This window comes from Miscanthus floridulus, chromosome 6, assembly GCF_019320115.1.
Source record: "Miscanthus floridulus cultivar M001 chromosome 6, ASM1932011v1, whole genome shotgun sequence".
In the NCBI taxonomy this organism is placed as follows: Eukaryota; Viridiplantae; Streptophyta; class Magnoliopsida; order Poales; family Poaceae; genus Miscanthus; species Miscanthus floridulus.
Genome location: NC_089585.1, coordinates 44,519,437 through 44,535,118, shown reverse-complemented (window position 1 = coordinate 44,535,118; position 15,682 = coordinate 44,519,437). Strand labels below are relative to the sequence as shown.

The 15,682-nt window shown below is 43.0% G+C and overlaps 1 pseudogene; it reads left to right on the top strand.

Annotated features, from left to right (window-relative positions):
* Positions 1 to 275: 275 nt before the first annotated feature.
* On the top strand, positions 276 to 8,415 carry LOC136460542 (putative wall-associated receptor kinase-like 16; annotated as a pseudogene).
* Positions 8,416 to 15,682: the final 7,267 nt, after the last annotated feature.

The following is a 15,682-nucleotide window of genomic DNA, read 5'->3' as shown; positions in this document are numbered from 1 at the left end:
GGCCCTGTCCGGCTCCGGCTGCCGCCACCCTCCACCTCAGCACGTTGAGGCGCGGCCCCGCCACAGGATCGTTGCCCGCTGCCATCTGGGTTCTGGACTCCTCTTCTCACTTCTTGGTTAGGATTCCGCAAGTCTCGTCACGTTTCCCTGCGATACACTGCGGAAATCAGGGAGCTTCAGATGCTGCGGCCCTGAATCATGTGGTGGCTTGGCGGCGATGACGCTTCGAATCGACGGCACCCTTCACCAATCCACAGGCACAGGGGCGGACCTAGAAAAATTTTCCACAAGAGCGAGCCAGCGAGGTCGACTCGTTCGCGGTTCGCCGAAGGCCCGAAGTTCTGATGGCTACAAAGCCATCGGTACCTTGGACGAGGCGGCGATGGAGGCCAATCCTACCGCTTCAGTAAGCTGAAATGCTCCTGTATTTGCCCCGTGTGCTACACTGTCACTTTCTCACTCATAACTTGCGTGTTTTGGGCTTAACAAAAAAATCTGTTACGGGCCGTTTGCATCATTTCATTTTGGAGGAATTAAAATCTACTTAGTGGATTAGACTATTTGGCTTGAAATTTGATATTCAATAACTTTATCAAGCTCACAAATAAACTATCTTGGCCATGTTCGGTTCGCCGAAACTTTACTGAATTGGCTGAAAACACTGTTCTAGCTGAATTGTTGTGAGAGAAAAACACGGTTTTGACTGAAAAAACAAGCTAAATAGTGTTGATTATAAGGTAAGCCGAACGTGGCTCTTAAATTCATAGGGTGTGAGATGGAAATGGATTCTATAGAATTCTACTCTCCAACTTATAGCACACTCTCCAACTTATTTTTCTACAATAGAAATACAACATATAAATATATCCCTTATATGTCCAACATTAAATATACAAAATATTTTATATATAACTATATTAGCTTAATTAATCTATGTTTAAATTGTAATTCTTAGAATGAATTTAATTCTAAAGATCCAAACGGGCTCTTATAGTAATCACGACTACTAAAAATTGACATATGGTTTTGCAGGATCTGCTTGAACTACATATTTATTGACTGACTTCGATATGTCAGTTAGTTTGGATTCATGCATTTTAACAAGACAAAATTCCTTCTTGATCCTAAAAAGAGCTCGGCTTCCTTTCTTAGCCCTTTTAGATTTGATTTGACTTTCTTTCCTTACATAACCCTTCTGTCAGAATTGGTCATTAACGGTGTTAAGTAGAGGATGAAATGGTGATTTTACCCTGAACAAAACAGGTAAGTTCAGTTTAAGTATATTTCATTTCAAGAATTATTTAGACTACTTTTGTATGGTTTAAGGTCATCATAATTGAACAAAATAAGGTACAAATTATTTTTGAGCGTGGAAGCATAACGAAAATAGTCTAAATAATCCTTAAAATGAAATATACGAAAACTAAACTCACCTATTTTGCCTAGGGGTGAAATCGCCATTTCATCCACCACTTAACACTGGTAGTGGCCAAATCTGATGGAAGGGCCATATAAGTAAGGAAAGTTAGATTTCATGCCAAATAAGTAACTTCAAATTAAAAGGGCCAAGGAAGAAAGGCAAACCTTTTTTAAGCCCGAGGAATGAATTTTCTCTTTTAACAAATTGTGTAAAAAACCATGTGATCTCTGCTGTTGATCATTCCGATAGTAACTGATTTTATTTTGTTAGGATGTTGTATTAAAAAGTAGGAAAATCCAAGAGGGTACTTAGCACCCGATTTTAAGAATAAAATTAGATACGCACCATATGCGAGCTCAGAAAGTCAAATCTCACATATAGTTACAAATAAGGGTAATATCGAAAGATAATGCTCAATATATAACGTACTTAGTATAAATGATATAACTTTAGATAGCAAACAGTGGAAAGACAACTCCGATCATCGGGTGAAGACTCCAATTCCATAGGGACAACTGACTGGTTGATCACAAGCCTAATTCCTTCAAACTCTAGCAATCTGGTACCTATCCGAGATTTTTTCAAAGATTTAAAAAGTAAAGCAAGCGTAAGTACATGTCGTACTCAACAAATATAACATGGGGTTCATGAAGCTCAAAAGGCTGACACTGGTTTAACTATGATTAGCTTTTAATTGTCACAATTTTAGCATATGAGTAGCAACAAGTTTATCACAAGCACATATAAACACATGATCAGGTAAACATGAATAATAAAAAGCATAAACAATAATCATTAGTGAGCATCTTCGTCATCAGTATCATCTGTGTTCATCATCATTAACCATTAATGATCATCTTTTCCGTAAGGGTCTAAGGCCGCTCGTGACCATGAGCACGGCTGATATACCAGTTTTATACTCTGTGAAGGTTGTACACTTTCACTGTGAGTCGTGATTTACCCTTTCGCCCGAGGCGGCTAACATCTTGACCCACTACCAAGAAAGGTCGGCAGAGTTCACTATGAAGCGTTTCAAAGGTTCGTCTAATAAGTTAGGCCCGCTAGATTCACTCGGCAAATAGATATAGAGCCCCTCTTCTCGATGGCACAATGACACGCAGCCTATACACAATGGGACAGAGGCCGCACTATACCCGATTTAACAAGCCATTCTTACGCCATAAAGGTAACCTCTAACACGCTAGAAAAAAGGTCCTCATACTGAGCTAAAGCCAGAGCCATGTAGCCCTCACAGCTGTACTGTAAGTCCTGGATGTTCGCTTACAGATAAGTCCTTAGGGAGAGAAATCTAGAGCATCATAAAATAGCCCAATGCTCTAGCCTCTTGTTCCATGTTGCTAAAAAGCATCTTTTAGTGTTTATTGCATATTCCATTAGTCAAGTTACAAGATCATGGTTTTAGTTGAGCACTAGTATCATACTACCCAATGTAATAACCCATAGGTGACAAGGAATCCAGGATATCAAATAGCTAAGAAAATTACTATGGTTGCCAAGGTAAACACATGCATTTGATTAGATTATTAAAGTGAATAGGACAACAAGGATGATCCCATACTATACTTGCCTTAAACTTTGATTCTTCTTCTAGTTCAAAGCTTCAAAGATCAACTTCTTGATTCACAACGTATAGCTCACCGACTGGACACGATCATAAAGCACCACACAAGCATCCATGCAATCATACATGAAGCAAATAATAGAACTAAATTAGAATAGTACACTAGACATATGAAATAGTGAGTGAAAGGGTTTTAAAGATGTTCTACACATTATTACGAACACACAGACGCGAGAAGCACTCTAATCGGAGCTATAACGAAGAAGTTATGAATTAAACAAGATTTTCTTTAATAAAATAATAGATTAAATCTAAACTCGAATTTTAAAAGTTAAAAACATATTTAACAGTAGTATAAATATGTAGATTACTCAATTACGAATCTAACGCAACTTGAACGAATCAAATCAGAGTTAAAACGGAAAAGTTATGGCCTAGAGAAAATAGTGGCAAAACTATAAATAGATGAAAACGTATTTTGAATCTACTAGAAAGAAACTACGCTTTCAGAATAGAAAAACGTATTATGGAAGTACGCCATGGACTGCGGGCTAGATTATTCAAAAGCCGAGAGTCTCTTTAGCAAAAGCACAGGAATGTTGGGTTCTAATCTACAAAAATGCGAGGGCTCTTTTGAAAAACTGTCACCGACCGGTACGGTGCGATCACGACCGTTAGATCTAAGATGGATGGCTCAGATTAGAATCGGGGAGGGAGAGAAAGTCACCGACAGGAGAAGAAAGCCGACGCGGCGGAGCTCCATTACCGGCGGCAAGAAGCTTGCTGGAGCGCTCGGTTTGGGCACTAGTGGCCACGGTTTGACGAGCTAAGAGCACAGGGAACAAGAGGAGAAGACGGTGAACTCATCTAGGGCCTTCTTGCGGTCGACGGCGTCGGGCAGCGCGGCGGGGCGGACGGCGAGCTCCGGTGAAGGTTCGGCGACGTGACGCGAGCGAGCTAGAGCGAGAAAAGAAGAAATAAGGGGCTCGGCGGCTTCGCAAACTCGACGCGAATCTCGGGATCGGCTTACGGTGGAAGCGAAGCGGCTAGGCGAGCACGACGGCAGCGAGCTCCTTCTCGGCGAGATTCAAACGGCGTGACGACTCGGGTGGAGGCGATGCGGCTTGCTCTAGGGCTTGGTAGGGAGACGGTGGTCGTAGGGCTACTATTTATGGGGGCGAAGGCGTGGCGCGCACGTTGAATCGGGCGGAGTCAGGGCGGCGGCGGAATCCTGCTCGGAACAGAGTCCTGCTCGGCCACGGGAGGAAGAAGACGGCGAGGACGCTGACAAGCGGGGCCCACCTGTCAGCGGCTAGCGGCAGAGCTGGTGTGCGGGGATGCGGCTGCGCGTGGGCCTTGGCCTCCTGCCAGGCCGGGCTATTGCCACTGGCCCGAGAGGTTCGGAGGGGAGAGGGAGAGGCCAAGCTAGGCCTGCGGCGCTCTGGCCCAAACGGGGAAGGAGGAGGTGGGCTTGAGGGAGAGCAGGACGGGCTGGCTGCTCTGGGCCAGAACAGGAGAGAGGGAAAGCTTTCTCATTCTCTTTTATTTTAAAATCATTTTGAATCATTTTTAAAGGCACTTTGAAACATTTTGAATTTGGACAAAAACCACTCGTTACAAAAATACAAATGCACCAGCATGAATGCACTACAACGTTGCTAAGCCTTATGATAAATTTTAATTTAATGAAAATTTTTATTTTCCTATGTTTTCATGAGCACAAAAATTCAAAATTAACTCAATTTACATCTATTTCAAAAGGAGAATTTTTTAGGGTGTCACTGTACTGTACTAGTCTATAGGAAAATCCTCAAGGTTAGATTAGCCAAGTGTTTAGCACCTGCCGCTATCCAAAGGCCAAAAGGATGCCTCTTCGTTGATTTTCTAAGAGAGCACGTGATTAGAACATTAATAACGAGTTTGGATGAAATTAGAATGTTGTTCTGGAAAGAAAACATTTTTCACTTTAATTTCCTGGTCCTTTTCCTTCATGCCTGCTCATTGGTCGGTTGAACTTTTAGTTTTCAAACACACACGAATGCTAACTTTATTAGGAGAAGATGTTCAGAACCAGTTGGAATCTGATGCACATATGAACACAAAGATATAAAATCACTATCTGCAATAGGTGATACAAAATAATCATCATGGTGTACTGTAAAACATATCCATTTGTGATCCGGAAATCAGGTAAAGTATATCTTTTCATTCTCCACTACATTCAGATTTCACATTTTCGCAACTTTCCCATGTGCTTGTTTTTAGTTGAACGTCAAATGTTTCTGTTCAGGAAAGCAACATTAAAATTCTCTTAAAAAAAGAATTAAAATTGCAATGACCATGGTGGCAATATTTATCATTTTTTATGCAGGCAAGCATAATTCACTACATTCTATCGGTTGTATTGGTCTGTTTATGGATTACCAAGGGAATAATCTTAGAGACTTCCTTAAAAATAATGGCCATGTGGTGCTTCAGAGAGTGAACAACTATAATTTGAGATCTTTCACGAAAAAAGAGATAGAACAAATTACCAATGGATATAGCACTTTGCTAGGAAAAGGAGCATTTGGTGAGGTTTACAAAGGAGCATTAGATGATCAATTTCTATTGGCAGTAAAAAAGTACAAAGATGGAACGAGGAAAGAAGAGTTTGCCAAAGAGGTGATAGTGCACTCTCAAATAAACCACAAGAATGTGGTGAGGCTTTATGGTTGCTGTACCGAGGAAAATGCTCTGATGATTTGCTATGGAATTTATTTGCAATGGAAACCTTAACAGCATGCTTCACTGCCGCAATGCTACATCCCTTTGGATAAGCGTTTGGACATTACTATCGAGTTAGCTGAAGTACTATCGTGTATGCATTCAATGTATAGTCCTGTTCTTCATGGGGACATCAAACCTGCTAATATACTGCTTGATGAAAATCTTGTGCCGAAGTTATCAGATTTTGGAATAGCAAGGTTGCTTTCTACTAATGAGGCCCAGCAAACCAATAATATCATTGGTTCCATAGGTTACCTGGATCCTTTGTTCAATCAGACTGGAATTCTGACTCCTAAGAGTGATGTATATAGCTTTGGAGTAATTTTAGTGGAGATGATCACCAGAAAGAAAGTGGTGCATGTGCATGGGGATATTAACTTAATTCAAAATTTCACTAACTCCCTCAGAAGAGGGAAAGCGGTGAGAAGAATGTTTGATGATGAAATTGTGGATGGAAAAAAGAACATAAAGGTGCTTGAAGATATTGCAAACCTAGCAGCTAAATGCTTTAGATTGGAGAACAGGCTGCGTCCAGAAATGGTTGAAGTAGCAGATAGACTAAGGAAATGTAGAAAAGATCTGCAGCCGCAGAGAAGAGGAGAAAGGACCGGGTCCTCAGTACAGCTGGGGTCTCCAGGTGATGAAATGTAAAAATAATATGTTTTTACTTAATATAGGACTAAAATGTAAATGTAAAAATAATACGTACAGCTAGTCATCTGGGCCGTGGTACACCTAGCATATGCTGCAAAGTGTTAACACAAAATCATTTCTACTGAAGTATATTAGATTTTTTATAGTAAATCCAATTTTCTCTAATGCAGGTGGCTACTTCTTACCTGCGCAGCTAACTGCCCCCTATTCCTGTTGACCCCAGTATAAAAAATCCACCTACTCCAGTATTGAATATTACCCTGGCTGGACTAAGGGAAATAACTAGGAACTTCAGTGATGATACTCTAATAGGAGAGGGATCACATGCTAAAGTTTTCCTTGGAGAGCTGAAAGATGGCCGAAAATCTGCGGTGAAGAAGCTTGGCCAGAATCCTGTAGTGAAGAACCTTGACGGTTTTTTTTCTGAGCCTGATGAAGAGTTCGTACTTCAGGTGGTGGCTGCCTACCTTGCCTTTTAATCAACACTCTGCTAGCACTTCTGTCGCAAGAAGGGCTTCTATATTCCTCTTTTGCCTTGTTTGGATACCCATGTATCCACCTCAAATCCTCAATCCATGTGTGTTGGGGTGGTTTGGTGTTGAATTTAAACAAATTCCACACCAAACCACCCCAACACATATGGATTAAGGTGAATACAAGGGCATACAAACGAGCCCTTCGTGTCTGAGAAAATCCTATATTCCTCTTCTGTTGCAGGTTCAGACTGTTTCAAGACTGAACCATGGTAATGTTGTCCAACTTCTTGGCTACTGTGTTGATGGGAACGTCTGCGCTCTTATTTATGAGTATTCATCAATGGGCTCCTTGCATGATATTCTTCACGGTGATGAACAATGGAACCTTTATCTCTATGTCTCTTAAGTTAAATGCTTGGTGCATTCTGGTGTGCTTCATGATAAGCTGCTAGCTGCCATTGTTCGTGAACAGAAATGCAGAATGGCATGAAAAACATTGATATGTTATATCAACTTATTTCTTGATCCATGTAGTTGCTTGTGCTATTTTAATATTACATATTCATGAAGATTGACATGTGCTGCCTAGGGGATCCTTGTACGATGATAATAATGAATACTCTATTTATGGATCCTCTTTCTTTCTTTTTTTTTCTTCCTTCTGCTTCACTTCATGCATTCAAGTATGTTTCATGAACAGAGAGGCATCAGATATATGTTGAGATGTTATATGGTGATCTGTGCAATCGGATGGTTGTTTTGCTGTACATTAATTACTGTTCTTTTTGTGGTTTAGGACCCAATTTCAGACAACTAGAATTGAAATGTCTTTGCTGTCATCATCTGTGGACCACCAATTTTTAGGCTCAGGAAAACAGCAAATTTTGGGCATAGTTTTTGCAACTGCCAAACACATGTCAACTACTTCTATTCAATCATAGATGGGATAGACATAGACAATGTTGATCACATTTCTCCATTGCTTTTAATATTCTAATTTAGTGTTTAGAGGCAGTATGGGTTCTGCAGCGAATCTGATATTCTTGTGGTTCATGATCAAAGGAACAAATGCTGTCATGGGAACCCGACAAGGACCAGTTCTGTCATGGACCCAACGTGTGAATATTGCCTTAAGTGCTGCACTGGGGATTGAGTTCCTCCATCATAAGACAGAGCCTTGCATCATTCACGGTGACATCAAGTCCAGCAACATTCTCCTCTTTGATAATGATGTTGCAAAGATTGGAGACCTTCGTGTGTCCAAAAACCGCCCCGGTTACTTAGATGATCTTAATTTGGATTGTGTTATTCCTTCCCGTAATGGTTATGACGCACCCGAGTATGTAACCTAGTATTATAGTGCTTTCATATTCTTCCACTATGCTTGGGATCTGAGTCTCAGAGACGGCACGTACTAATGTACTCTCATACTCTCTATTAGGTACGAAGCAACTGGAGAGTTTACCAGGGAGAGCGATGTATTTAGCTTTGGGGTTGTGCTGTTGGAGCTTTGAACCGGTCGCATATCAGGGTATTCCCAGAAGAGCCTCATGATACGGGTACGTAAATGTGCAACCAGAGGCATAATCTCTCTGGAAGATGATGCAGCAGCTGAACTACTTATGGTTTGATGTGCAGCCTATGCTAGGACTTAGTGAAGACATTGTGCAACAACGTGCGGATCCGAGGCTTGGAGGAAAATACCCACCCAAGGCTGCAGCAAGGGTAAAATTATATTCTTTCTCAGCAAGCCATTTTTGGCGGATAGTTTGGGTTTCACTTCACGTTCTGCAATGTTGCTTTTTTTCATCTCTCACAAAAGATATATGCACAATTTTTGTGTGCCTTTAAAGATACTTCGAGACTATCTGTTTAGTCTAAATTTAAGATGAAACATATTGGCAAAAATTTCTTGAGATTTTTTTTTATAAGGATTCTTCAGACTTAAACAGCTCTTTCTTCTTTATAACATTTCAGAAAAAACATATGGTCGCCTTTTTGGAACATAAAATAGGGTATGTCTCCTTACGAGGTGATTGAGATTTGAGAATCCCAAAGAGAGCTCTCATTAGTGAGATCAAGAGTAGCAAAGTGTGTATCCACCCTTCTCATTAGGCTTGTCGTGGTCAAGTGAGAGTTCATGCTTGTTACTCTTGGTGATCGCCATCATCTATACGGCTTGGTGGTGATTGGGAGTTTGGTGATCATCCAGTGGAGCTTGTGGATGACTCAGCTCAAGTTGTGAGCGGTTGTGGGTGATTCACCGCGACGGAGTGTCGAAGAATCAACCCGTAGAGAGCACTTGATCCTTGCGCGGATCAAAGGGGAGCTACACCCTTGCGCGAGTGCTCAAACGAGGACTAGTGGGGAGTGACGACTCTCCGATACCTCGGCAAAACATCGCCGCGTTCCTCCTTCTCTATTTACTTTGAGCATTTACTTTGAACAATTCAATTCTTGTCATTTACATTTATAGAATTGCCATGCTAGAGTAGGATTGGAACATAGGTTGCTAAACTTTTGTGCGGTAGATCAATAGATACACTTTCTAGGCACAAGGGGTTAATTGGGCTAACCATAGGACTTAATTATTGCAAAGAAATTTAGAATTAGCCCAATTCACCCCCCTCTTAGACATCTTGATCCTTTCAATTGGTATCGGAGCCTCGTGCTCATGTATTTAGGCTTAACGGCCTAGAGAAAGATGTCTCACGGGGATGGACCTCCTCCTATCTTTGAGGGAGATGATTTTCCATATTGGAAAATCTGCATGGAGGCGTAGTTAGAAGCTCTAGATGTTGGAATACTCAGAGCCGCCTCACAAGGCTTCCTAAAACATCGGGATGCTACACACCTACAAGGCGATGAGGTGAATTACAAAAAATAGAATGCAAAGGCTCGAAACACTATCTTTAGAGTCCTTTGCAAAGATGTGTTCAACCAGGTGAGGAACCACAAAGACGCCCATGCACTATGGTCGGATGTTTGTGCGCTCCATGAGGGAACAAAGAGTGAGCGTGAGGAACACTATCATCTTGTCATGAAAAAGCTTAACTCTTTTGAGATGCTTCCCAAAGAATATGCTAATAAAATGTATTCACGCTTGAATGTTCTTATAGAGGAAGTCAATTGGCTTAGACTCACTCAAATGCAACCATCCGATGTTGTAAGAAAGATCTTGAGTGTCCTCCCCATTGACAAATATGGGCATATTATGACCATGCTTCATCAATGTGATCTTTCCATCGCTACACCAACACAAATCTTGGGAAAGATCAATGCTCATGAGATATACATGCACATCACACCATAAGATGGCTCATCCTCTATTAAGAAGAAAGAAAAAGACTTAGCATTCAAAGCTAGCCAAGAGAAGGGCAAAGCAAGGCTTGAGTATGAGAGCTTAAGTGGTGATGAAGTTGATGATGCAAGCCTTGCTCTCATGGTGGTACAAGCACAAGATGTTGATGCTCCACAACCTTCTCATCAAGTGGTCAATAGAAGAAACATACCTCTACTACAAGATCATCCACAAGATCTCATCATAGGGAGTTCATCAATAGGAGTAATGACTCGCTCACAAAAACTTACTTTATTTATTGCATATCACTCTTTTATCTCTTGCTTTGAGCCTACTAATGTAGAAGAAGCTCTTCAAAATCCAGATTGGATAAACGCCATGCATGAAGAGTTGAACAACTTCACCCGCAGTGAAGTTTGGACTCTTGAAGAATGGTCAAAAGGTGCAAGAGTCATTGGAACAAAGTGGGTGTTCTGCAACAAGCAAGATGATCAAGGTATAGTTGTGAGGAACAAAGTAAGACTAGTTGCAAAGGGGTTCTCTCAAGTTGAAGGTTTAGATTTTGGAGAGACCTTTGCACCGGTTGCAAGACTAGAAGCTATTCGTATCCTCCTTACATATGCATCACATCATGACATGAAATTATATCAAATAGATGTAAAAAGTGCATTTTAAATGACTTTATTAATGAACTAGTCTATGTTGATCAACCTCCCGGGTTTGAAGACCCTAGATATCCTAATCATATTTATAGGTTGTCCAAGGCGTTATATGGGCTTAAGCAAGCCCCAAGAGCTTGGTATGAGTGCCTTTGGGACTTCCTTATTGAGAAGGGCTTCATTATTGGGAAGGTCGACACCACACTATTCACCAAGAAGCTTGATGGACATATCTTCATTTGTCAAGTGTATGTTGATGATATCATGTTTGGATCATCAAATGATGATCTTGCAAAGAGTTTGGTGAATTGATATCAAAGGAGTTTGAGATGTCAATGATTGAAGAGCTTATATTCTTTCTTAGTTTTCAAGTCAAGCAAATGAGAGAAGGGATTTTCATCTCTCAAGAGAAATATACAAATGATCTTCTCAAGAGATTCAAGATGGATGAGTGTAAGCCAATCAAGACACCAATGCCAACTAATGGACATCTCGACCTAGACGAGGGAGGTAACACGGTTGATCAAACTCTCTACCGCTCTATGATTGATAGCTTATTATATTTAACCACATCTAGGCTTAACATCATGTTTAGTGTGTGCATGTGTGCTAGATTTTAAGCTAATCCTAAGGAAACTCATTTAATTGCTGTTAAAAGAATCCTTAGGTATCTTAAGCACACACCAAGCATTAGCCTTTGGTATCCCAAAGAAGCTATATTTGAATTAGTTGGCTATTCCGATTCGGATTATGCCGGTTGCAAAGTGGATAGAAAAAGCACATCCGGAGAGTGTCATTTGCTTGGTAGATCACTTGTATCTTGGTCCTCCAAGAAACAAAATAGTGTGGCATTGTCCACCACCGAAGCAGAATACATTGCCGTAGGTGCTTGTTGTGCACAAATTCTTTACATGAAACAAACTTTGCTAGACTATGGTGTAGTTCTAGAAAAAGTACTTTTTTGTGCGACAATGAAAGTGTGGTAAAACTTGCAAATAATCCGGTTCAACACTCTCGCACCAAGCACATTGATATCCGCCATCACTTTCTTAGAGATCATGTTGCAAAGAATGATATTTCATTAGAAGGTGTAAGGACCGAGGATCAATTGGCGGATATCTTTACTAAACCGCTAGATGAGGCGACTTTTTGTCGATTGCGAAATGAGCTCAATGTTCTTGATTTTAGTAACTTCACTAAAAATGAGCTTGTATTGTCCCTTGCATTGCATTGTAATATACAACATGTTTACTTTTTATGGTAATGCATATAGGGCTTGTCTAACATGGTTAAGATAACCGCCGAAAAACATGTAAAGAAGCTTAACCTTGGATCAAACTTGACAAGCAACTAGATTTACTTTCAAGTATTGCATTGCATATGCATGAATGTTGCTTTGTCGTTTATCTTCAATTGCCCTCTTATTGCCTATTTTCTTAAAAAGAATTATAGCCTAAGGCAAAATATTTTGAAAAATTTGAGGGTTTAAGAGAGGTCACTCACATTAGTCCCAATTGGTGTTTATTTAGATCTTATTAAAGTTGGGACTTGATTGGGGACAGGTAGCACAAAGGACTTTGAAGATTTGCTAGAAAAAGAGTGACCGGATGCTGCACCAAACTCTGAAGTCCAGCGTCTGGTCAATTCACAGGAGGTGAACTGCTGCTGAGAAGGAGAGACCGGACGCTAAAATAGTGCTTTCCTAGCGTCCGGTCAGATGGCGATCCAGCGTTCGGTGGATCAAAGATGAAGGACACTGCTTGCACCGGACTCTGGCTGTGTCCAGTCGGGGTACACCGGATGCATCTGGTCGCGATTCCAGGGGTTTTGGACCTCTTTGGAATCGACCGGACACTGAGTGGCAGCGTCCGATCGCAACCACCGGAGTGTCCGGTCAGTAGGAAACATGCGGTTTCAGGACTTCTTCTTCGTTTCCTTTTCTGTCTCATCGGGGCCACCCATATAATCCAACCGCCACGACCTAATGCCACATCCACATCGTCTTCGCTGTCCTGAGCCACCGCGCCGCGCCCTAGCCACCGCACAACCGCTCCTACCCGCAGCCGTGCCGCCGCTGCCCGCGCCTCTGCTCCGCGCTGCCTGCCCACAGTCGCACCGCCGCCGCTCGCTCAGCTCCAGCACCACCACCATTCTCGTGCCCTAGCACCACCTCTGCGCTCGCCCATGCCACTACTCCCAGCGCCGCCTCCAGTCTGGGTCGTCGTGCATGTGCTCTGACCTAGCATCGCTGAGCCCCTGTTCTAGCGCCGTCGTGCTATTGCCCTAGCCCACGCCCATGCCTCTACTTCACATGCATGAGCCCCATTGCAGTGCCCTGCATCCTCTATCACCGATCCTCGCCGCATTTCAACCCTAGCCGATCCAGTAGTTCCCCGATCCATTCCTATTCTCGTTGTTTCGCAAGTTCGTCAGGTAGCGAGCCCTCGTTTCCAATTTTGTTCCTAATTGCTTGCTTCATAGGATTTCGTATCGCTAGATATATTGTATTTATTTATATATCCTATCTATTCTATCGTGCAGCGAGTCGGTGCTGTTGTAGTCCCATTGATAGTTGTCAGTTAACTCAGGGCCAAGCTTGTGAGTACAGATCGAGGCCAAGCCTCAGAAGTGACAGTTGGTTGTTGATCTTCGTCAACGACAGTTATTCTTTTCAGATCCATCAGATGGCTTGTGTTAAGAATATCGGAGGTGGTCTCGGTGATGAGGATCCGAGGCCCCCACCTCGCCAGCCTACAGATGCAAAAGGCAAGGCGACGAAGAAGCTAGCGACGAGGAAGCGCAAGTACCCTGATGTAGATATAGTGAGAGCAGCCGCAGTTGCAGAGGCCGCAGAGCGTAGAGAGAGGAGGTGCTCGGAGTGGTGTTGTCATTACAGATCAGCTCTCTCCATCTACGAGGGCTGCACTTGAGTAGGTTGAGCGCCGTCATGGTGGTCTAGCTGGGACTCTCATGGTTGGAGGACGGCGTGTCGCTATTGATGAGAGTCAATCTTAGGGGGAGCCTCAGTAGTAGCCATAGCCAGAAGAGCAGACTCAGGAGGGAGAGTAGGCCGAAGAGACAGAGGAAGCACCTCGGCCACAACTTCTCCACTCTGGTCGTACCCGTGCTCTAGTCACACCAAGGTCAGAGACACAGCGGAGGGGTTATCGCCCACCGCCTAGACCATAGGGTCCGCCTCCAGTGACTCACTTGGATTTGAGGGCCGCCACGGCCAAGCAGGTTCAACATCTCAGATTTGTGGACTTTGAGCAGTGGTTTCCACCGAGGTAGGATGAGCGTGCTTTAGAGGGTTTCTATACACCACTACAGGAAGACTTTTATAATGCATATCTTAATAGTAGGGCAGTATTTAGATCTCAAAGGGTGTGTAACATTGAGACCATTGTAGCAGCAGCTGGAGAGCATATTCACCCTTACCTATCTTACCTACTAGGGCTGACAGATTTACTTAGATGGATAGGCTTATATGTTCCATCTTGGGTCCGTCAGTTCTATGCTACACTCTAGATTGACCCGCAACACAGATTTATACACTTTGTATTCAGAGGCAGAGATTATAGGCTGACGAGCACTAGGGTCAGAGAGATACTCAGGCTTCAGGAGTAGCCCATCCAGCTATATGAGGTTTGCTATGGACAAACAACGCCTCCTAGATGCCCTCACGGCGGTCTTGTGCCCCTATAGATCTAGTCCGCCATTGTTTTATAGAGCCATTCGACGAGAGGTCGAGTAGGACACCTAGTGATCTCACTCCTATAGCTAGAGTGTTAGATGCTATTATGAGGAGGACACTGCTTCCGAGGATGGGGTATTGCGAGGGCCTGACTCGCATACAGCTATGGCTACTGAACTCTCTGATGCAGTAGACTGTGTTTGACATTTGAGATCTCCTTCTATCAGAGATGGAGGATACCATTGTAGAGGGGTTCAGGGGTCACAGGCAGCTGTCATATGCTCACTGGATTACATTCTTGATCCACAGGGTAGTTACTATGAGGCCACCAGAGATGCTGGCAGAGTATAGTGGTGCTACTATAGAGTTCCCTGCATACAACATGACTTAGATGATCCATCATAGTGTAGTGAGGACACCTAGCCAGCCGAGCCGATGTCCAGAGGTGCCAGAGACTGTAGCTCAGTAGGATGAGACTATTAGGAGCATAGCAGCTATAGAGGAGGAGTAGCTTGATGCTCCGTAGGAGGGGATTGTCATGAGCGACCCCAGTGACAGCTCAGATGATGACTACCAGCCTATTCCTTAGATGCCTCCATGTCAACATGACCATGAGGCCGGTAGTTCCAGTTTAGCTCCACCTGCACCGTAGACAGACCCTGCTCTACTTGCCATACTTGAGCGGATGAGGCAGGATCAGGCTCACCAGGCTTAGGAGACAGCAGCCACTTTTGCTCAGTTTCAGACTAGGCAGGATGAGTTCTAGCGACAGTAGCAAATGATCCAGTAGTAGCAGCAGACTATACAGCAGCAGCAGCATGCCATGCATCAGCAGCAGCTTCTCATGTAGCAGCAGCGGCTAGATGGGTTTATGCAGCATGTTGTGACAGCTATTGGGGCTCCACCTCCATAGCCTAGTCAGCCTACCACCACTTCTATGACTCTAGCTTTACAACATAGTGGGCTTCAAAGTCAGGGACAACCACCAATACAGTTTGCTTCATCTATAGAGCACGTGTCCTAGTGGTTTGCCTCGCCAGTGCTAGCCCCACAGTTCACACCTCTTCAGACAGGCTTCACACCGGCTTAGACTTCCTCGCTGCTAGTGCCAGGTACCTCAATCTCTA